The sequence below is a fragment of the Bacillus rossius genome, assembly GCF_032445375.1.
Source record: "Bacillus rossius redtenbacheri isolate Brsri chromosome 9 unlocalized genomic scaffold, Brsri_v3 Brsri_v3_scf9_2, whole genome shotgun sequence".
Classification (NCBI taxonomy): Eukaryota; Metazoa; Arthropoda; class Insecta; order Phasmatodea; family Bacillidae; genus Bacillus; species Bacillus rossius.
Genome location: NW_026962013.1, coordinates 14,939,993 through 14,963,599, shown reverse-complemented (window position 1 = coordinate 14,963,599; position 23,607 = coordinate 14,939,993). Strand labels below are relative to the sequence as shown.

The 23,607-nt window shown below is 38.0% G+C and overlaps 1 protein-coding gene across 6 annotated transcripts in view; it reads right to left on the bottom strand.

Moving 5' to 3' along the window:
• Positions 1-23,607, bottom strand: part of LOC134543313 (tyrosine-protein phosphatase non-receptor type 13-like) — a 369,574-nt gene that overhangs the window by 291,422 nt on the left and 54,545 nt on the right. Inside the window, exon 1 of one of the 6 annotated variants that reach the window (XM_063388251.1) lies at positions 13,596-13,655. The exons of the other annotated variants lie outside the window; for them this stretch is intronic. The gene's annotated coding sequence lies outside the window, so the exon portion shown is untranslated. Of the gene's footprint in view, positions 1-13,595; positions 13,656-23,607 lie in introns of those variants that run through there. 6 annotated transcript variants of the gene reach the window in all.

The window sequence follows — 23,607 nt, the reverse complement described above, 5'->3', positions numbered from 1 at the left end:
TTAATTTCTTGCTGCACACAGTTGCGATGGCCGGGAGCAGAAACACACTGAACGACTGGGAGGGAACGGCTCTCTTTCTTCCTCTCTCTCTCTCTCATACACACACATTCATATATATATATATATATATACACACATATTATATAAACGTTTAGTAAACGTAGATTTTATATTTGACCCTTACTGCATATATTTCGAATGCTTTCACACTCTCTCTTCCCCCCCCCCCCCTCTCTCTCTCTCTCTCTCTCTCTATATATATATATATATATATATATATATATATATATAAACGTTTAGTAAACATAGATTTGATATTTGGCCCTTACTGCATATTTCGCATGCTTACATTACATACCTACAGTAATTGGAAAAAAACAAAAAGAAAGTTGGTCAAATCACCTTAAAAATTTCTAAAACGCTGCCGTATTATAAGCGAGTAAAGTGTTAAAAACTTGACCACTGGAGGCTATGCAACTTAAGGAACCTAACCTCAAAATATTATGCAGTTTGGTTGGATAGTTATTTTAGTTCCTGACGGTTCCTTCCTTACCATCCCTTGAAATATAGCCTGAAAAAACACAATATTAATGATAACAATTAAACCTACTGAGTCAAAAAATATTGAACATATACGTGAAATCTGAAATACGAATTTTACGAGAATATCTAACTGGAAAAAAATATATATGATTCTTCACAAAATTCTCAGAAAAGTCATCATAATAATCAACCTGAATAAAACCAAAAGTAATGATTTTTTTTTCGTAATTAGCTGTTTTATACCGAGATTAAAACTGCAAGCTTGCCGGTAAATTTGAATATATAACACTGCGTAGCCTAAGTAAAATAAATCGTACTTAAATGACACAGATGATACATCTACATCTCTAAAAGCAAAATCCGTAATCATTGCCGTAACTGCAAGACAATTTTGACTGCCAAAAAATTATCACGCATTCGCCTAACGCTGTGAATCATGCAGAGAATAAATCTATGGTGCACGCAGTAAGCATTATCATTTTGCCGTTAATAAAGCTAATCCCTGCTAACGAAACCTAAATGACCTTACAGGACAATGTGTGACTACATTTATCTGCACAAAAGCTGAATCCGCTGAAGTGTGAAACGATATATATAAAAAACAAAGCGTTGTTCGTTACCTCCCTTATTTTTAGTTTAAAAATTAATGGTAATTATTCAACTAATGTGTATTTTCGTTTACTTTAGTAATGTCCTCAATCAATATCGAAATGCTTAAAAACTAAATAACCATACCTTACTTGAGAACACAACCTAGAAATATGTAACTACATTTTGTTTTGTTTTTTTAACTGCGAGTTATACAGACAACAATCAGACAAGCTGACGAAAAAACATGAATTACAGATCCCTAATGTTCATTCTTCTGCCGCAGTTAGCCACGTCAGGCAGAGAAATTATATAGAAAAATAATTTCTACACAAGTTCACATATAAATTAATAATATAATTAGCAAAATAAAAAATTAAGAAAATTTTCTCAACTCGATCTGACAATTGAAGCATAAGTTTCTTTGACAATGAGTCGAAGCTCGGTCATTACAACGAGAGTAAGGGGATGTTCCCCCTGCTAGTTTCTCACCCAGTTATTCACGGGCTGTCACGAGCAACAGCGAGACGCGACAAGGCAACGAGACTTCCAAAGGTGTCCAGCCAGACGCGAGCAGCTTGGCGGCGGGGGTTACCTGGCACGCGACAAGCACGCCCCGGGACGCGACGACCGTGGCTCCGCGGGGGCGACTGCCCCTACCGCCGCGGGGGCGGCGTCCTTTATACCCGCCCCCTCCACCCCCCCCCCCCCCCCCCCCCCGCGGCACGGGCGCACGCGCGCGCGCGGGGGCGCGACGCCCACCACGTGGGCCCGGCGAGGAGGGGGCGGGAGGGGGGGGGGGTCACTCGGCGCTGCCTGTTATTTGCGCGCGGTCTCCACAGACAAGCATAGGCGCCACAGGTGCCCTAGCCCCCAACACTCGGATGAAATAAGTATTTGCAGCTATGTCAAGAACCATTGGCGGACTCATAAGAGGATGATGGAAAGGCAGATATCCACCCCCCCTCCTCCCCCCCAAATCCATGAAGCTGTAAAGAAAAATAAGCGAGACCTCGGTGAAGGCATTGTGTTATTTTGGATGATGCAACAGAGCTGATACATCTGGAAATCAAACAATACAGGAGAACGATAATGTAATTAATGTCCCTACCTCGGGTTGAAGCAAATTTTTTTGAAAACACATATATATATATTTTTTAATCTCCTCCTTTAAAATATTCTTGTATCTACCCCTGTGAACTACAGTAAAAACAATAATTTGACAAGGTAAATTAAAAAAAAAAAATAGATTGTTTCACTTGCTCTAAATTTTGTGTGCGCGCGATTTTTAGTCAAGAGGGGAGGTGTTGGGTGGTATGGGGGAGAGGAGGTGCAGAAAATTGGAAAAGCAATCTGCCGAGGTCTGTTGCATTTGCCTGGAGTTGTGACTGTCAGGGAAACCATGGAAAAATCAAATAAGTACATGTGGATTCTAATCCAGATCATCCAGAATGCACGTCCAACGTTCTATCTTAGCACCATCTTGATCGGTTAGTTCCCCCCCCCCCCCCCACCGTATGTAACTACCTGAAAAGTGTGGACTTTTGGCAGGTCTGTGCAAGTTTTGTTTTGTGCTTCATGAGGGAATCTCGCAACTTTTATGTAACTGGCAATAAAAGAAAAAAAATCTAAAAATAAACCAACAATACTTTAAAAAAAGAGAAACCGTATTTGAAAAAAAGAACCAACTCTAAGAATCGAAATGCTCTATGGCCACTCCATTACACGTCATAAGGAAAATATAATTCGGATTTAGGTAACTGGTAACTCACAACAATATTTCGCACATTAAGCATTACACAAAGCTTGCCAATACGCCTGCATAAATTACACACATTTTTGTAATAGTATTTGTAATGGTATCTCTGGCAGTTCATTCGCGGCTTAACTCCAAGAGGGTAGTTTTATTAATCATTTCGCTCCTATAATTTCGTGGTTTCACCCATGATTTGAATAAAGTTCATAATATAACTGTGAATGGACGTTCGTAAATTATCCTATCAAGTCAATAAGTGTTTTTTTAAATTGGTTTTAGACAGTTAAAGGCCTATTGTTATTTAAACTCTGGCAAGAAATTGAGGATAAAAAAATCTCGCTACTGTTTTACACAGTCAGCTACCCCCGTTCCCGCCCACCAACTAGGCCGTTTCTCCATTAAAAAAAAAAAAAAAAAGATACGTCTCCGACCAAATGCCGGGAGTGGGTAAAAGTAAATAGCAGAATAATTCAAACTTAAGGCTGCGCGATTAGCAGTGAGATATGAAAGGTAATCCCAAGCCAACAAATTATTTAAATTTATAAAATTTATTTTATCAGGCACGAACAAATACACGAACATGGCCATGTACATGGCGCATGAACAAACAAAATTAATTACAGATAAAATATAACAAATTAAAAAATTTTCTTTACAAGACAATGTGCATAATGATCACGCGTGTGATCTCTCTATCAAAGAGAAAGGAGCCCCTCAACATAGAAGTAAATGAACATAGATAAATAACTCCACGAAAATAAACACATTACAATTGATTTTACAATGAAATATGAATGATAAAGTCTTTTAAATAGGTAGTAAGAGTCCTGGGGCGCAGACACAAAAAAAAACAGCAGTTTAAATTCTACAAAGTTAAAACGAGACATTAAGCTTGCTAGCAAAATAAATTTAAAATCAATTTCTCGCAAAAATAAAAGTGGGTAAGATTCGTACACAGTCCTGCATTGTGCTGACAGTTCTACGAGTTCACGTTGAGGACGTTCAGGCACAGCTCACGTCACTGACGGAGCCTTCAAAAAGTCGAAAAGGGCAAACGCACGGGCGAGCTGCGGTCTCGAAGGACGGGGCAAGGACTTGTAGTCCAGAGTTGTCAGCAATGTCCCTCCCGTCTTCTTCTCACGCCTTCACACTTCACGGTCCTTGATTAGCCCGCCCGCGAGCAGAAGCCATGGCGAAGTCGACTTGGTTAATAGCACCACAAACTCTCGCTGCACTCGCAAAGTCATTAAACCACCTTGCAGCTCCAAAACCGTTTAACACATTTCATGTGAAGCCAAACAAGAGGCACGCCCAGTGAAACGTTTCATACTCGCGCCGCGCGAAGTTCCGCGCGCGGAGATCGATGTGTACAGTCCGTCCGACGCGACTCGACTCCCAGTTCCAGTCTCTCTCTCTCTCTCTCTCTTTGACCACCGCTCGAACGAGCGCTAGTGTCGCACGTCTCACGTTGAAGGCTCGTGTCAAATATCTCACACGTAGAATAAATAATCAATCAGTAATATGCGCCCCACACAGATAACTATAAAAATACAAAATATTACAAAAGACATATAAAAAGTTACAAACTTACATACTAATTAGAATTGCAAAATATAAATCTTTTAGCGCCTGTCAGCGCTACAGCCAACATTAATTAAACAAAGGCGCAAGGAAAGTGGGAAAATAAAATACTAAAGGTAACATAAATTAAATTAAAACCGCTAACCAATTTTTTTATAAAAACAAGAAAAATTAAAATACGTTAAAATTAACACAAAAGACTGAAAGAATACGAAAAAAATATGCCAGTGGCATGGCGATGCCACAAACTGACAGCACGCATTATGTCGCATGCAGTTTCCAATTTACCACCTATATGTAGCCTAGGTATTAAAACTGTTTGCTTTTAGAATTTCATTAAAAATAATTTTAATAGTTGATCCACAAAAAATATTTAAAAAAATTAAGTTTCCAAGAATTTGAGAAAATTTATTTCAAAATATCTATATGTAAGCGTAACTATTAATAAACAATTTCATGACTCAATTCAAAGCTGTATACCATGTGGATGTAGGGTTTCGGTTCGTGCTTGAGTGAATATAAATGACCTTTAAAGTATTAAAAACTATAACACACAAATTTATTAGAAATTATAACAACCATTTACAATTATATACTATGAATTCGGTTTAAATATTAGGAAAATAAACAAAATTACATAAACAAAATAATTTAGGAATATATCATCTTAAAAGGACTTTTTTCCCAGGTTCCAGGTCATTATTTTATATTTACTTTGAACACTGTTTAACTTGTTGAGTGGCTTAACTTTCACGAAATTAAAAAAAAAAAAACACACACACACACACACACACACACACACATAGTGCCTACTTTTTTGTTGCGCGATCAGGCGAATTTTAAAATAAAATGCCAAAACCAGACAGTGACCACGAATGGTTGAACGTTTTGAGAACGTATTTCGTTTTAATTCATGATGCAATTACGTTAAAATATGTTGGCCTGATGGAATTTTTTTTTTTTAAGTTTAATTGGTTCAAATTGTATTTTAAAATTCGAAGTAAAACTTCTGGACAGCAGCGTAAGGTCAAGTACAGCGCGTTGACTCGGACATTGTGACGGTCAGGGAACGGAGGAAAAGGTTTTCCGTCGTCGTGTTTGTGAATCTTCCCGTGAGCACTTTTATTGTTTAGCTTTTATCTTTCGAGCGGATTATTGAATATTTTGATTCATCGTCGAAGCGGAGTACGACTGGCGCGGCGGTGCAATGCAAAAGAAAGCAGTACATAGTTGGACAGGCCGATGCGAAGTGGCGACACTATCGCTCGCCCAGGATTAATCCGCGCGTTAATGAGGTGAAGCGCGGTGGCCTTTGAAGGCGACTCGCCGGCAGACAAGTGAGGGGGGAGGAGAGGAGTGACAATGCGCGACTGATGAAACACTCGGGGCCAACCCAATTACTTTCTGGGGGGGAGGGGGGGAAGCCGACCCCAGACCGCCTTCACCCTCCCGGCTGCTGTCTCGGCAGTTTCCGCGCCAGCTCGGGACCGCGATTGCGTTAGCGCGGTGTTAGCACACACACACAGACACAGCACAGCCGCAGTCGACCCCACTTGGTTTCTTTTCTCGCCGCTGCTCTGGAGTCACGTCAAACGGAAACTGTGTCCGCCGACATTGTCCAACATATAGTTGCGAAAGAAAAAAAAAAGTGCGTGGCCACCAAGCTCGTGAGAAGTCAAAACTTCAGGACTTAAGAGGTATCAGAATATGCGCACGTATGCAAACATGTCCATCGAGCGCCCCGGTCATGATACCTGCACTTTTCGTCGCCCTCTGAGCGTTGCCATCGAGAGAAACAAAGGGTCCCGGGGGAAATCATTTTGTCGGGTTCCCCTCATCGCCCCATAATATTTCATGTACACCACAATTTAAAAAAATCTAAACACTGTACATTATGAGGTGGCCATGACTGTAAAACAAATATGTGCATATCGCATTACTTGTAAGGTTTCATGTAAATTCTATTAAGTAGCTAATGCCCGCAATGCGTTGAAATACCTCAATCAATTATTAAAAAATTTGTTTGAAGTAGGTACACACATACAAAACATCTCTCTCTAATTCTCTATCCCTCTATCTCTCTCTCTGTATATATCTACCTCTCAATCCAACTTTATATCTATATATCTATCTTCATCTCTCTCTAATTCTCTAGGTATATCTCAATATCTCTATCTACATATATCTACATATATATACTTATCTATCACTCTTTATCTCTATCTCTCTATATACTCAATATAACTATATATGTCATTCTACAGCAATGAAAATATTAAAAATCCATGTTTCTACAAGTCTATATTTGTATCTATCTTTTTACCTGCCACGTGCGTGATATATGTATATAAAAATACGCGCGTATTCAAAAGCAACGTTTTGTCAAAATTTCAAAGTAATCGGTGAAGAACTTTCGGAGATTTAAGATTTTGAACGAACAAACATTTGCTTTTTTTATTTATATAGATGGACTTGTCATTTTTGTCCTATTACGGTAAACTCAAGCATTAAAAATAATCTCGCTGCTCCGCTCCAATCCGGGCCCCGGGGATTTAGCTCCCCCCTCCCCTCTAGACATCTCTTCCTGCCCTCTTGCTCATCCCTCTCGAGGGCCCTGAATGATTTTTTTTAATAATTACAATTTAAAAAACCTTAAGAACTTAACTATGTATCCTAGTTTGCTGCCAAATGACAACGTGAATAAATAAAATTGTGAAAATTGAATGTAAGTTTTCGAAACGTAAATGACACAAAGCTTTCAAATCAATTTCTAAATCATTTATCAAGGAGTAAAAATCACCGACATTTCACAGGCATTAACATTCACTAATGCTCACACACGAATAAAGGCTTTTTTAAAGTTTTTTTCCCCTTCATTTGTTTGAGGTATATTTAAATGGATAATTATTTTATGATTAAAAAAAGTAGTCCATCCCTAACGACAGTCATTTGGCAGCAGAATTATATGATTTCTCCGAAAAATTATATATCCTGGGGTGGGGGATCGAAGCGCGGAAGAGAAGTGTGAATGGCTGAGGCTTGTTCATTCTTACGCTTCGACTGTCTCCTTGAAAAAACCTGGAAGAGAACTACAATGTGCGCTGAAAGTCTCGCAGGAATCAATACCGTTGGAAAAGACGGAGGTTGTGAAAAGGTAAGGGGGGGGGAGGGAGGAAGTTTCCCCTAGCAGATCCTGGCGCGCACAGAGGGAGAAAAGTACAAAAGGGCTGAACCTCATCCAAGAACAATGATTTACCGCGGGCCCTTGCAAGCAACAGCTGGGGATATATATGGACGTTGCACTTTATCTCTGGGGCATGGTGGGTTGAGCACGAACCGCCCAAGTTAGGCCCTAAGGTGGCCACCTAAAGTAATAATGCCCATACGGTTTCAGTTGCAGAGACAATAAACGACTTTCGCGCACGAGCGCTGAATGCTTCTTTGAATTACTCCTCCAGTGCTTCGAGGAATCCAGTGGCCAGCAAATTGTTACAAAACAGCTTTCGACTTTTAACGCGGGTGTATGGAAAAATCCCCTAGAATAACAACAAAAATCAGGCGCGTAGAAACAGTCAAACGTTGGCGCAAATTATTATATTCAAGTTTCAATTGGGTTTACATTGGTATCTGAAATTAATTTTAGAGGTTGTTTTCTTTTTGTTTGACAATTAAATAGATCTCTAAATAGCTTTAATATCAACCAAACAATGGATAAAAAAAATTGAACTGAAATGTCACGAAGGAAAAAAAAGTATCTTCTATAAATATGTATGGGCCTAGTAAAACATATAAAATATGTAAGTTATCACTAAACTGGCTAGGCCAAGTGTTTTTCATCGGACGGGTGAGTTAATCAGCAAGCTAACTTCTGCAGTCACCTATAGTCCCGATGAAAGCACACTCGGTATGCACACATGTCCCAGACCCGAGTCGATGTTCAGCCATGCCACAAAGCTGCTCGCTGCCAGCAAACACCAAAGGAAGTCAGCGGCGGGCAGGTCGAATCCATTCGCTGAAGATATGCAAAAGTTTATTTATTTTTCTGGTACCACCAGGATGAACCGCTAAAGAGATGCGAATGTTTCGTTATATTCTGGTACCACCAGGATGAACTGCTGAAGATATGCAGAAGTTGCGTTGTTTTCTGGTACCATCAGGATGAATTGTGCACAAACAAGTCAGTGTCTGTCGTCCACTGGCTGACGCCACATTTTACCTTCGGGCCGGATAGCCTGTCAAAGGTTACTACGCTGTTAGAAATTACAGATATTTCAACGAAGAATCCGCCTCAAATAAACGAAGAGTTCTCCGTAATTTCGGATCTTCGTACAAACTATGCCGTATTAAAACTTTTGAGCTCTGTTTTTAGTTATAGACAGGCTAAACACGCGCGTGGAAGATACGGAAGAGTTCTTGCAAGTAGTCGTTACAAGTTTTTGAAGTCATGCTGATATACCAAGATTATTCTTGTGGATTCATCCTCAAAAAAAAGTTAATTTAATACCCCCAAGTTAAAAAAGATAACGGTAAATTCACAATAACCCGTGGATAGTTTGTAACCAGCGTTTTTTCGTAAATTAAAGTGAAAATTTTTAACAGTGTACATACTTTGGCCTTGAAAGTCTTCGATCAAACATAACCAACACGGCCTATCGGTTGCAGTGAAATATGGTCAACGTTTTAATATAAAAAAATTGCAGAAACACAAAACCAACAACAGCGCGCTTTTTAGTTTAAAAAACATTTCACGTACGTTTTCGTGCAAATTTTCTTTTTTTTTTCGCGGACAATAACGAGCGCGGTGGGACGTGACTGTTTTCCCAGGCGACGAGTCAACGGCCGTAGCTCCGGCTAAACTCTGGTTCGAGCACCCGCTTCATCCCCCTCCTTCCACAACCATTCCTAAGGCCGGATATTACACGCAGGCTACGCACACACTCACGCGAGGGACAAGTGGGGGATGCAGGCATATCTTCCCGTCTATACACCACCACCACCCCCCCCCCTTCCCAACCTCTTCCTCCAACCACACCAGGTAATCCACAAAGCACACGTTTGCACGCGCACTTCACTGAATCTGCAATACGGCCAGGTCCCCACGGTTCCAGCCGTTGCTTAAGTACGGCTAGAAGCTTGCACTGTCGAAAATACGTAGTCATTTTTCGTCGGGTCCATAAAAAAATACTTTCTATCTATGTGAAATAAAAATTGAAATTCTCAATGAAATCGGCAACCACAAGACATACATTATGCGAGGAATAATGGTATTTATTTATTCACTACCCGGCGTTACCCGGGCCTTAAGCAGAGTTAAGAAGAGAATCCGAGTAGATTTTATTTTTGGAAATCTCATATAGACCATTATTTTTTTTTTTTTTTTTGGCACAATTCCAAATTTGCGAAATTTTTACCAAGCTCGAATAAAACTACAGATAATATTTTGTTAAAAAACCAACAACCAAACAAACTTTTTCTCCTATTGTAAAGTTCGAGGGTACACGTGTACTTTTTTTTTTTCGTTTGTCCTTCCGTAGCGTAAACTAACTAACCTGCGCGCTATATCTACGAAAAACATAGCGTTTCCAAGTTCGTACCTGCCACAAAAAGGTTCTGTTCGTGTGCCTTGCTGATACTCATAGCGAATGCGAAGCAGGGGTTTGTGAAATTGCAATCGTTTAAAATCGAAAGGTGTATTATAATGAGTAGGTATCAACTAAATGCAAAGAATGCATTCGTCTTCACCTGTGGCATTATCCAAGATGATAGTGGCGTCTATGGACCCTTACAATTAAAGGTTTAAAGATTGGAAAAGAGGGATGGGGTGTTATTTTTTTTCAAAAGCAAATGTACACAGTGATTTTCCTCTTATTTCAAACGTCATGTGTATACAAATTCATCACGAAGTGAAGTGGCTGATCCAACTCTAAAGGACAGAACTATAATACCAATCCCATCCATCATGGAAATGATTACCCTCTGTGTCACCACGACATATTTCCAGTTCAAGGATAGTTTCTACATACAGACCGATGGCATGGCAATGGGCTTTTCTCTTTCACAATTTATGGCTAATACATTTATGGAATACTTTGAGCAAGAAGCACTTAGCAAAAGTAATAGCCCTCCTAAAATCTGGCTCCGTTATGTAGACGACACCTTCACTGTCTGGCAACATGGACTTGAAACATTGGAGGAATTTGTGAACCACCTCAACTCTCTGATGCCATCAATTATATATATACATATATGTGTGTGTGTGTGTGTTGGTTTGTGTGTTGAACAATGAATATCACTGTCACATCTCATTAGCACATAGATCATTTTTATTATAAGAAAAAATAATTTGTATATATTTACTTTAGAAACTGCACCAACTTAATACACATCCAGTAGCATTTTCACCAGAATTTGTATCCTCTTTCTGCTGTATTTTCAAGAACCGAGCGGTCTGAAGGGGAGGATAATGACGTCATTTGGCAAACGAACGAAGAAAGATGACGAAGTGTTGTCTCATGTGCTTATCATGATACAGCCAACACAACACCTAGCAATTTGAGCGATATATATGAGCCCTGATAAAGTATCCAAGAAAAATGAAAAATAGAACGTTACTTTTACACAGTACAAGGACACGGTCACGGATTTGAATCCCCAACTTTCCAACCATTGACATTTAAAAAGAAAAACTACCTCTAAAATATGATTCAAAATGAAATAAAGAAGTTTATTCATTAACCAGTATTCACTATTTTTTTGCATCATGAATAAATTATACTTCTGTTGGAAACGCTCTTGTAGAAGCATTAGTTTTTTTTACTGGTGGTGGAATCAAAATCGATGCTGCTGAGAAAGTTACATCTCGAAATAACTCAAACCACTACCCACAAATCTTGAAAGACAAACCAAAATAGTTTTTTTTTAATGATGAAACGAATTTCAGTGAACTATATATTTCTTAGTATTAAAACACTCCATATATTAAAACAAAAATATATAAAAATACCAGCACAAATTCCTTACCAATAAAACCAACGGATTCTCGAAGAGAAATCTGGAATTAATTAAAACTTACATTCATCGAGAAATTCGACGTAATTTAATTACAAAGAAGAATTCCAGCACATTCTTCGCTTAGAGAATATTTTCTTTTACTGCTGAGACATCGTTCCTTGCGAACGCTGCAAAAAAAAATTCCTATTAAAGAGCCAAAATAATTATAAAAATAGCAAAGCAGAAAATGAAAAAAAAAAAAAAAATGAAGCTAACGTATCACAGGATAATTATTCTATTCAAAACGTTAACCTGAAACTTTTTTTCCTTCTAAGTGGAACGAAACTAAGCCCTTTAAGCCCTCTTCCTTTCATTAGGGCAATAGTAAATTATGAAATTTTTTTGTAGCACGTCGAGAAGACTGTGTGTCAGTTCAGAGCCTTGTGCTTAGAGGCGACACTGCGGCAGAAGCTCCAGACAGCGTCGCACTTATCATCCCGCCTCACTGGCACAGACACACCTCTAGCTACGCGGGTCCCTTAAAGTATTTATCTATGAACCTGGTCAACAGATTTACTGCTAATATACAACTCAAAATATAAAAGATTAAGAATGACTTTATGTACCTCCAAAAGGTTTAAGACCTTTAATATTTTATCTATTTATTTGACTATGAAAGCTAGACAAAAATCTTAAGCTACTCATTTTATTTTGTGAGCAGTAAACTGCGAAAATACACTTCAAAAAACTTTCAACAATAGTTACCTGGGTGGAACCACAGGAACTTGGCAGACGGCCATAGCCGATCGCGATAGAACCCACTAACTGCTGAATGCATGCACTGTAACGTCGCTTCACTAACACTTTCCCGGGAGTGAGGAATGGGGCGCTCAATGTTCCCAACCCCCTTCTACACCATCGATCACCCCATTCCTGAGCTCTGATGACGGCTGGAAAGACGTTTCACTTTCAAAAATTGGTGAAGGAGAGGATTGGAATTAAGAAGCCCGCCTAGTCAGGAGGGAATTGGTGTTAGTGAGGCGGGATCATAAGTGCAACGCTCGCTGTTGCTTCTAGTGCGGTATCGCCTCTAAGCGCAAGGGTCTGAATTGGTGCGCTGTCTAAAGATGTAATGCACGTTCTCCGAATGCTTTCAAGAATCTGCACCGGATGTTTCATGCCTAAAATTTATTCTGAAGACACGCGTTTTAACCATTTTTCACTCTCCTAAAAATGCTGGGTACGCTGTATTTGGGATTACAGCCGCCAAGGGTTTGTTTCTAGAAATGTATGAAGTAAATAAAATAATTTAACAAGATTGATGTTGCTTTCTTTAGACGTGAATCCGATGAACGTCTTAGTTGACGGTCGGGCGCCAACGCCAGAAAAATAGCGACACCGAACCGCGACAAACTCGACCCATCGTTCACAACCACTGGCTCAACAGACTATATAAACATCAGAGAGAATATCAGGTCCATTATCAAACAATTTTTTTGCATTCCCCGTCGCTTCTCGCGAGGTAGACAGCTGACACCTCGTTCGGGGGCTTGTTTTTCCCCACTAGCTCATTTCTCTCGGCAACTTTTTGCCTCATTCGATAACTACGACACTTCTCTGCACTTTTAATTACTTCTGATTGGACGATTGCGCTTGTTTTATTTATTTTCTCCAACATAACCTGTTTTCGCTTATGGCATTTTGCTATTAACGGCTCCAAAACCAAACCTTATAGTTATTCCACTCAACTAGCACCACTCAGTGCTCACTCACGCAAATCGGTTCATTACTCTCGGGGTCACAGCTCTCACTGACTTCAGTTCGACGCTCCCCACCAACGCTCATTGCGTCATCATTGCAAATGTTAACCGGGTGACTCGTACGAAACGACCACGAGAAAAGTCTGTTCTACTAAGATATATTTACTTCAACTCTGTAGCTTTCATAGTTCACGAGTTTTAAGCGGTGTCGAACCCTCAGCCGAAGTGACATCCAACCCTAGATCAAAGACATTCATATTCCTGTCGGAAATGCATGACAAAATACAGTTTAAAAATGAACAACTGAGATACTGAAACTACTCTTCCCCTTCAGTGTGTTATTAAATTATTTTCGTAAACAGACACCACCGTGATACCTTAAGCCGTTCTTCTAAATCGTGTATGTTTTTCCCTGAAGCTCTGCACACCGGCACGAGTGCCCAGGTAGTCGATCTTCTTCGGAACAGCGCGGGCAGGGGAGACACGACAAAAAAAAAAAAAGAAGCCACGACATCGTCGCCTATCGATCAACACGGTCGACTAACCCCGCGATCCTGCTGAGTCGAGCGCCAGCAGCGTGCTGCGGTTGGCGACGAGGGAGGGTGTTATTTATGGGTTCCCCCCCCCCCCCTACTCACTTCACGACAAAGAGCGGCGCAATCTGCATGATGGGATTACGGGCACGACGAGCGGTCTGTCACCGTCGCCGACTTGTCGCGTCCCTCGGGAAGACGCGAGCTGCGACGCACGCTGTCACGCACTGCTTCCAGCTGCGACAGTGGCGTGTTCAGAACCTATACCGCGTCTCGTCCTTAGTTGGCAGTAGAGCTGTAGCAAACCGTATGTATTCGGTACTGAGTAAAAGGTGCGCCATCTAGTAACGAGTAACGAAACGTTACACACGGATGCATTTCGTTACTCGTATTTTTCGTATGTTTTACGCATGCGCGCGCATATTCGATGAATTTACGTTACAAAGAACGATGTTTGTTTATTAAGTAAGAATTATTTGGAAATTCGTCGTCCAAGTTTTTTACTGTTTATTAAAGGTATTGTGTGTGTAGGCAAAGTTTCAGATTGGAACAGAAACGACTTAAGAAAGTATTTTTTACAAATTATAAATATGTATGTTTTTGTTTTTTATTATAGCGTATTTTCACGTTTTTTTGTTCTTATCTTAAAAGAGATAATTTATAATAAAGCCGCTCTAATGAAATTTAATTGTTTCTTGGTTAACAAAAACTGTTAATTATCAAATATTGTTAATTGTTTATATTCTATTTATTATTATTTACGCGAAGTCATACTGTACGCGTACGCAATACGACTCGATTCGTTGCTGCAACATAACATAGCATGTTATGCGGTATCAGAAGTAACGAATAACGTAACGATACGATAGTAACGAGTACAAATTGTTATAGTAACGAATACATACGGGTACGCTTTTTTTTTCTTTACTTTTACACCTCTAGTTGGCAGTGTGCATTTCCAATGGGCGCCCATTTGCCATTAGCGCTGTGCTTGCTTCGGTGTGCTGTGTTGCCAGATATACGCCATAGAGCACACAAACATTTTACACACAACTTTATAATGTAATAAAGTTTTTTTTTTATGTATCTGAAACATTGCATTTTCGAAGGAAAAATTGGAAAGAGAATTTTGGAAATATATATATATATTTTGAATTTCCTAAAGAGTGCCATATTATATCATTCAATTTTTACATATAAAAACCTATATCAACCATTTTGATTTTCTATAGTATAATATTTTGAAAAAATTGACTCTCTAAGCATAAAACATAATTTAATGGAATCACTTGTCATTAATAGTGATCGACTGCTACAAGTAGATTCTCCTGTGAAATAATAAACGGTGTTAAACATTAAACTATTTCTTTTAATTTCATAATGACTACAACTGTTACAATACTGTCAATATACATTATTTTATGATGTATAAGAAATCAAAGAATAGTAAAATTAACGAAAATTTAAACTTATGATTAATTATGAAATACAATATAATTTTTTAATGTTCAAGTGCCGGGTAATGCAGTTATGGCAACATTGGGCGCCATTTACTCTGTACTATAATCCAAGCGTGAGATACACTTCACTTTGTTCATTTCCAGTAATTAAATGACGATGACGGGTCCTTTTTTTTTAGTTTTATTCCAGGCCGGTGACACCCCACGCACAGGAAGTTCTTCTAGCAGCGTGATTCTGCGGTGGTTTACCATAGCGTTCTGCGGCACAAAGTGCTAAGGACGGGACAAAAGACTAGTCCTGAATCGCAGAAGGAAAAGTTTCCACAAATGAAAAATCCTCGTTCCGACCAAGGATCGAACTCCCTACCCTTCGGCCGACCAACCAGAAGTCATGACTACTTGTGAACCCTGGTCGGTAGCGCGCCGACTTTAAGACTTTCAAAAAACTTTATTTTAGTTATTTTATTTTTTCGTAGATTGGGAACGTATTTTTAAAATATCAATTAAGTAGTATTTTTATGCAATTTAAATTTAGCCTTTGGTTGAAGCCACGATTTTTATTGTTTGGTGAAAAGTTGGCAAACGAATAGAGGTTGGTGACTTGTTAATGTATATTTTATAAAATATGTATTTTAATTTAGTTTTAAATATTTGTCGTTTAGAAATAAAGTGTACGTTATGGCTGCATAATAAATAATAGTTTAAAAAACTAAAAAACACTCTTTATATAGAAAACCAAACTAAAAAAATAGAAAATAAATTTTAATAAATTTGAATTAAGAATAGTGAAAAAAATTTAATAAATATAAATTAATAATAGTGTATATAAGAAAAAAATGTATTTTATTTTAAAAAAAAGCGTGGGGTGCTTTTTAAGATATTATCGAAATGATAATCCTTCTACTCATATATGTCAATGAAATATTTCTAACTATTGACACCGTGCACCCCACGCTTTTTTTTTAAATAAAATACTTTTTTTCTTATATACACTATTATTAATTTATATTTATTTTTAAAAAATTCAATTTTCTTAATTCAATTTATTAAAATTTATTTTCTATATTTAGTTTGGTTTTCTATATAAAGCGTGTATTTAGTTTTTTAAACTATTATTTTTCTACTTTTTAGTTTGGTTTATTTATAATTTAAAGTGATACTTCTTTATCGACGTATGCAACAAATTTTATAACAATGTAAAAAAACTTGATAGTTATTAAATCAATTTACTATTAAAGTAGGTTTTGAATAGATATTGGCTGCAGTTAAAATAAAATCGATAAATGTTGTTTTATCTCAGAAGTGTCTCTAGATGTGGCTCAATTTTTTGTTTATTATATGACTTTGCTATTAAAGTGAATTTGAGTAGATATTGGCTGCTTCTGAAATATATATCCAATATAGCGTGTTGAAGAACTATAGTACTCAATAATTTCAATATCCTGCTATGAAAATCGATATATTCGGGAAGTCATTGATGTTTATTCTAATTCAGCATATCTGATGAGTGACCATCCTTTGTTTGCAAATGTTTCACTAAAAAGTTTCTCCCATTTGTTCCAGTCCGATTCCACTGTAAGTTTCATTTGCATGCAGTTGTACCAAACTACACTGGAGTATTCTAAGAAATGTTTTAAAATTTCTATTTTCTTTTTGTCTTCTTTGATTAGGAAACGTTCACATTCTTTGTTGAAATCTTTAATCCAATGGTAAGCATTTGAGTTTCTGCCCGTGAATTTCTCAATCAGTGAAATCTTTTGCAATTTTCCCTAAATTTTGAGTTTCAGATATAGTTTTTTTTTCTTCAAGAAATTTTTCTAACAGTTTTTCCAATTTTTTATTTAATACACTAGCTATAGATTCAGCACTTTTTTTTCCCCTCAATTTCTTCCAGATAAAAATCCTTAAACTGTAAGTTTTGCTCTCTATCCAAATATGTTTTTGATATATCTGTCAAACTTAGTCATATTTTCCGTGTTTTATGTCTTTTATTTAATGATTTACTGACCTTGGCATAGTTTGGAGTATTTGTAACTGCTTGGTGTAGATTTGCAGGTTGGTGTTCGAGTGGAATTTGAAAAATCTGCCCCTCAGGTGTAGCTAATGAGGTTATGCATACGGTGTTTGATTTTCCATCTGCTGTTGGTTTCACAGCAAAATCAAACTTCAATTTTTCCATGTTTCGTGAAATATTTGCAGAAAATGTTGTTTTATAATATTGTTTCACTCTTGGTTAATTGGTAAAATGAAACAAAGACGTAATTGTGTTTCTCTATTTAACGAAAGAAACAACATTTAAAGCCCTTATTTCAGGTTTTTTTCTTTATATTTTTACAAATATAGATAATATTCTCTTCAAGAAAGTATATTGCTCACAATAAACATAACCCATTCTCACTTTTCATTTAATTGAATGTCACAATATTTAGTAGGCTTTGTTTATATCGCTCCAAAGACAAACTGAAAGAAAAGAGTTCGCACATTGTAAAGAAAACTATTTTGCTCATGTACGAACTCTTGCTTGTGAAATTATATAAATTGACAAAAATCTAATTTTGCAAATTGAATAATGGAATAATCTTATCAAATTAGTGTATTGTCATCGGTCCTCGATAAATCTACAAAGTTTGAATGAAATCTGGCCGTTTAAAGTGGGTCAAAATCGCACCCAAAGGAGTCGGTTACAAAAATATAAACAAACATACAGGTGAAGATAATATAAAGCGTGTAAAAATTAGGCGAGCTTTGGATTTGCCAAAGACTTTGTAGTCACGCGGAGCGCCACTAGAGGGTGGACTGACGACACTGGAGTGTCAGATGTGAGCGAGTGAGCGACTCGCCGCGACAGTCGTGCCTGGCTTTCCGCGAGGTGCGGGTCGAGTGTGTTCTGTCCGCGACAAAAAAAATGAATTAGTACAGATACTGAAGAAATTACGTACGACATGGTAATACTTATAAACGAAACCGAAATCCAGTCAGGTCACGACGATATATTAATATGGCCAGTTTACTACTGCCCCTGAGTGTTCTACAGTCCAAATTAGAGTGAGATAAACCGCAACGGTCTTTTTAATGTAATCACGTGAGTTATTTTTTTTTGCATAGTTAAAAAAAATTTCTTTTTCAAATGACGAAACAACAAACTTTCACAGAATATTTATTAGGCCATAGTATTATTCTAAACAAAACAATGCCAACAAATAGATGATCACAGCATTCAATTTTCTTCAGTTTACAGAAAACCAGTCGAAGCGTGGAACGTTTTGCGCTCAAACCAGTGACCTTGATCCCTGCAGTACTGTGAGGTGGCCCGCCAATACGGCGGAGAAATAAAGATAAAGGAGTTATGAAGGCCCTAGAGTGCTTTACGAGAATATGTACTGGATGTTTCATGCCTTAAAATTTATTTTCATAGCACGCTTTTCAGTAATTTTCACTCTTCTTAAAATACAGTTTAAAAACGAAATACGGAAACAGAACTATTCATCCGTCCTCATCGCTTTTCGTAAACAGACGCCACTCGGATATATCTTGAGCAGTTTTCCAATGGCGTGGTTTCTGATTAAGCTCTGCACACCGTGTGTGTGTCTGTGTGTGTGTGTACGCCCGGGCAGACCTTGACTCTCATCGACATTGAGGTCTCTAGAGACGGATCAATTTCGTAACACGTTTTGAAGGAAAACGAGAAAGTTCACGAGAAAATTCACGGCCACGGCAAACAGATGAATCCCCGATTACACAGGCCCCGGGAGATACATCAAGCCCCCAATTCTTAACGAGAAATGTGAGTCACAGGGATCTATACTCGCAGTATTATCGGGCGGGTATGTTTTAGAAGAAAAAAAAACACCACGTACGGTTTCTAAACAAATAATCTTCCGTATACGAAATCAGCTCTTGCCACCTTGCTGAGCTGCCTAACTAAAGTGTGTGTCTTATCAGACACGTTTTTTTTTTTTTTTTCGGATAGCGTAGGAAGGCGATAAAATGAATGACAAAAACCTTTTTAACGAGAATCAGCGCGGCGATTTGACCCGGACGAGAAGAGGTACGCGGGGCTTAGCGACGGTTCTTCGTAATGGCCGGGAGAACATGGCTTGTGAGAAGGAAGGGGGGGGGGGGAGGGGCTTGTGACATGAGGAGGTTGCTGTCGAGGGCGGTGGAGGTGGTAACGAGCAGGCACGCGTTACCACTAACTACCAGCAGAAGGTCGTGTCGTAACAGCGCCGCTGATGACAAGAGGAATTATATCCGGAGGGGGAAAAAAAAACACCACCCCCAAGCCAACTTTCTTCCTTATTCACAAGTTTAAAATTTCTGGTTAGACCGGTATCACACTGCGGGGATGGCCACGTGTCTGCACGGTAACTGCGTGAAGTCGTTTTTAATTTTCCCCTTCAGATAATTGTTGCGCCATATTGGTTAGACTCCCACAACATTGGCTGAAGTGAAGTGTCACCATAGTGGAAGCAGTTTGAAATTACTTTTTTTTAATGACTTGTTTAACGACGAATATTCTAATCCATACTTACTAACCACCATAATACGTTATCAAGCACAATTTCAGCAATGTATTGGGAGGCACAATATGGCGATAGTGAGGTTATAAAGTGTTCTCAGCTACGTCTCAGCAGCCTTTTATTCTTGGCGTGATAAATATAGTATTCAGTTACTACTTAATTACAGGCAATATAAATTCCTAATGGATATACTAACTAGTAACGCCTATTTCAAAAATAAATTATCAAATTTGTTCCACTCAAAATAGACTTTAAATTATACTTCTTACTGTTTACAAAGCTCTCGAATACACTAGCCACCAACAAATAGCGAACTAACTTAACGATATAAAACTTATTGATCCTACAAGCTCATGTTTTTCCGAGTTTTAGGAAAACCATATATACGAAAAAAAAACTACATAAACACGGTTAATTAAAAAAGAACTGTATACCACACACCATTTCATGCTGGCAATTAATGCTGAGACTGACGTATAAAATGGCCTTTAAGGTTGATAAAACCTTTGAATAGACACTTAACCATCATCCTTAGTTATGTTATCCAGTTTGGTAACTATCATGTCAATTTTCCGGTTTTTTTCGCCCTGATTCTCTGTTTTCAAGATTTTCTTTGTCTGCGGAAACCTTGTAGAGTTATAAAATAAATTACATACAGTACAATAGCACTACAAATGTAAAAATCTACATTAGTACAAAATAATACCAGTCTTCAAAGGTCAAGCGCGGACTAGAGTGTAAATATACCCATACACATATAAGTTCTAGTGGTTACGGGTTTGTGTGAAGGGGAGGTGGGGGAGGGGGATAACCCCCGTCGGACCACCACTGTCGCCGAGCCGATACGCCTCACGGCCGGGTGAAGCGCGTTCGTCACGGGGACAGTTATTGCGAAGCCGCCATTACCGCGGCGACACATCACTCACCGGACGAAAATAACGCGGAAATACGGCCGCGGTAACACCTCTGGCGGGATTACAACCCGAACGTGATTTACGCACTCGTAAAAACATTTATATATTCCCCTTAAGACAGAAAACGCAACGAGCTTTAACCGATGTGTATATGAACTACGCAAGACGCAAAAGTTAAACAATGATTTTTTTCAAATAGCCGTTATAAATTACGCAAGAGGCAAAAATGCGACGCGAACACAGGAACTTTTCAAATTCTTGCGTCTCGGTTTGCATTTTCGCTTTCTATATTAAAAGTGAAGTGTTCCGAAAACTTTTAAATATGCATTACGTTTCACTCATTGAACTTTCACACAGTGAAAACAAATGACGCTTAAATTAAAGTATTAAATATTCCACGCGTCATTGTGCAAAATATTTATGAAAAAAATCCCGATATAGGTTTTCTATTTTTGTTGCGTAGGCTATTGCGTATTTTCGCTCTTGATTTTTTGCGAAGAAAATATTAACCCATATTAAGTGTTTTGTATGTGGGTGTTACTAATAAAGTTGATACTTCTACATTAATTGCACGCGAACAAAGATAATATTTTTGAGACACGAATTTATTTTTTTAGAAGAATCTACAGACTTTACGAAAATATTGTTACAATTTTTTTCTTATATATATTTTGCATCAGATCGGAATTATGCTGAGTAAGAATGTAAGTATAATATGCTGAAAATAGATCAGAAATTGTGATACGACGAGGTACTGATACCGACTGGAAAAATAAGAGCTTTCCATGACCAGATAGACTCTCCACAGTTCCTGCACACTCGGTCACTTGTTATCTGTACATTGTCTGCCGACTGACGTGACATCTCAACCTTGCCTGCTTTGGCCACAGTATTCACAATAAACTGTGTGCCAATAGTGGACGCAGCTCGGTGGTATTCACTGAATTTTATTCTATCGCGAAATGAATTCGCGAATTTTTCCGATTCTTAGGTATTTATTATTTAACCGATATTTCGGTAGGCAGTATAATTAACGCAATACGTACACCAGTCACGTTTTTAAACATATTATGTACCAATCATAAGCGTTTAGTATCACTTGCCCCCCCCCCCCCTCAATCCGCAAAAGGCCACAAACCCAATATATTATCCAAATTATGAGGAACGCGTAAATATAGCTAGTTTCCATTTGCATTATAAACACGTAAGGGATAAAATACAAATTCGTAATAAATATTTATCTTCCTACGATTGACTACGTTTGCACTAACAACCACGAAAATTTTGGCATATGTATATTCAACTAAAACATTATTTATTTACTCGTACTTTATAAAAATGAAAAATAATTACATTCACGCTTTAAAAAATTAACAAATTTAAAAAGTACCGTTTTGATACAGTTATCACTATTCCAAAGCATTTAAACGTATGGCAGCTAAACGTCCTTGAATATTTTAAGTATGGGTAAAATTAATATTTTATCATAAACATCACCAAACAAAACCGAAAAAAAAAACACACTAGCGTTGTTTCAAGAGTGATATTTTGTTAGTATTACAGAAGCCACGATTTCCTGATAACAACTTCTCACAGGTCAAAAAATTATAGTTTCAATATAAACCACTGTAAATCAAAAGTAATCTTCAACTCCTGACAGCGAAAATTCTTTTGGGCTCTGAAATGAACACATCTCCGTAGGCAACATGGAAATGTTACATACGATACACAGTTCGTGTGCCATAAACTGACCAGTAAATTTTAATAACAATTTAATAATGGCAAACACGCCCTTGGGACTCGTAAAATAATTTCCAGCGCGCTTAGCGTGCATTAAAACAAAACAAAGAAGAAAGAAAATAAAACATCTAGCTTCATTTTTTCTGTGTGTACTTTTATTTATCAGTCTGAATTTCGTCGTTTTACCACATTTGCATCCAACCTTCTCTGAAAAATCTCATAATTTCACATGTTAAAAATAAATATGCAAAACGATCACTGCATGACTTTACGATGTAAGTCTGAGGTTGTATTTCTCCACCACAGGAATATGGTGCACTCCGGGAACAACCACAAATTACGTATGTCCTCATTCTTCGAAACAAAACATGTTTTCATGGAATCTACATGATTCATGGAACAAGATCATGAAACTAATAACTCATTACGTCATTAATACGCCCACATTGGTGTACTTGCGGACATTTTCCCTAGATCACTTCCCAGTTCAGCCAACTGCCACAAATATGTGTGATACCAAAAGATTACACAGGCCAACAAGAAAAAAAATTTTTTTTGTGCCTAGGATTTTGGGACTTATTTTATCTATATTTGGGGCGCTGAATCTAAATATGAAATTAGTTTTTTTTTCTTCTATCAGATCTACTTTAGGAGATAAGTGTAAAAAAAGAAATAAAACCACCTGGTTGACTCAAGCCACTTCGTCATAGAGATCAACAATACCTCAACGTTTTAACCGGGATGAGTTAAATGACCTCGTCAGAGATCTTAAGCTGCCAAAAGAAGATTTTGAATTACTGGCTTCCAGGAAAAATTTACTTTTTACTTTTTACCGTACAAGAGAAAAGGGTCGACTACCATTCTTCTTTCAAGTAGAAAATATTGCATTTTGTCACAATTAAAGAGGACTACTGGAAAAAATGAGTCTTCCTGAATATTTTCCAGATGATTGGCGCCTATTTATTGATAGCTCAAAGCGAAGATTGGAATGTGTTCTTCTACACAATGGGAACAAATATGGTTCAATACCAATCCTCACTCAACGACAATGAAAGAAACATATAGCACCATAGCTTTGGTCTTGGAGAAGATAAGGCACCGTGAACATCAATGGGTGATTTGTGTGGACTTAAAAATGGTAAACTTTCTCCTCGGACAGCAAAGTGGCCACACCGAATATTCTTGTTTATTATACCTCTGGGATAGCAAAGACAAAACACAC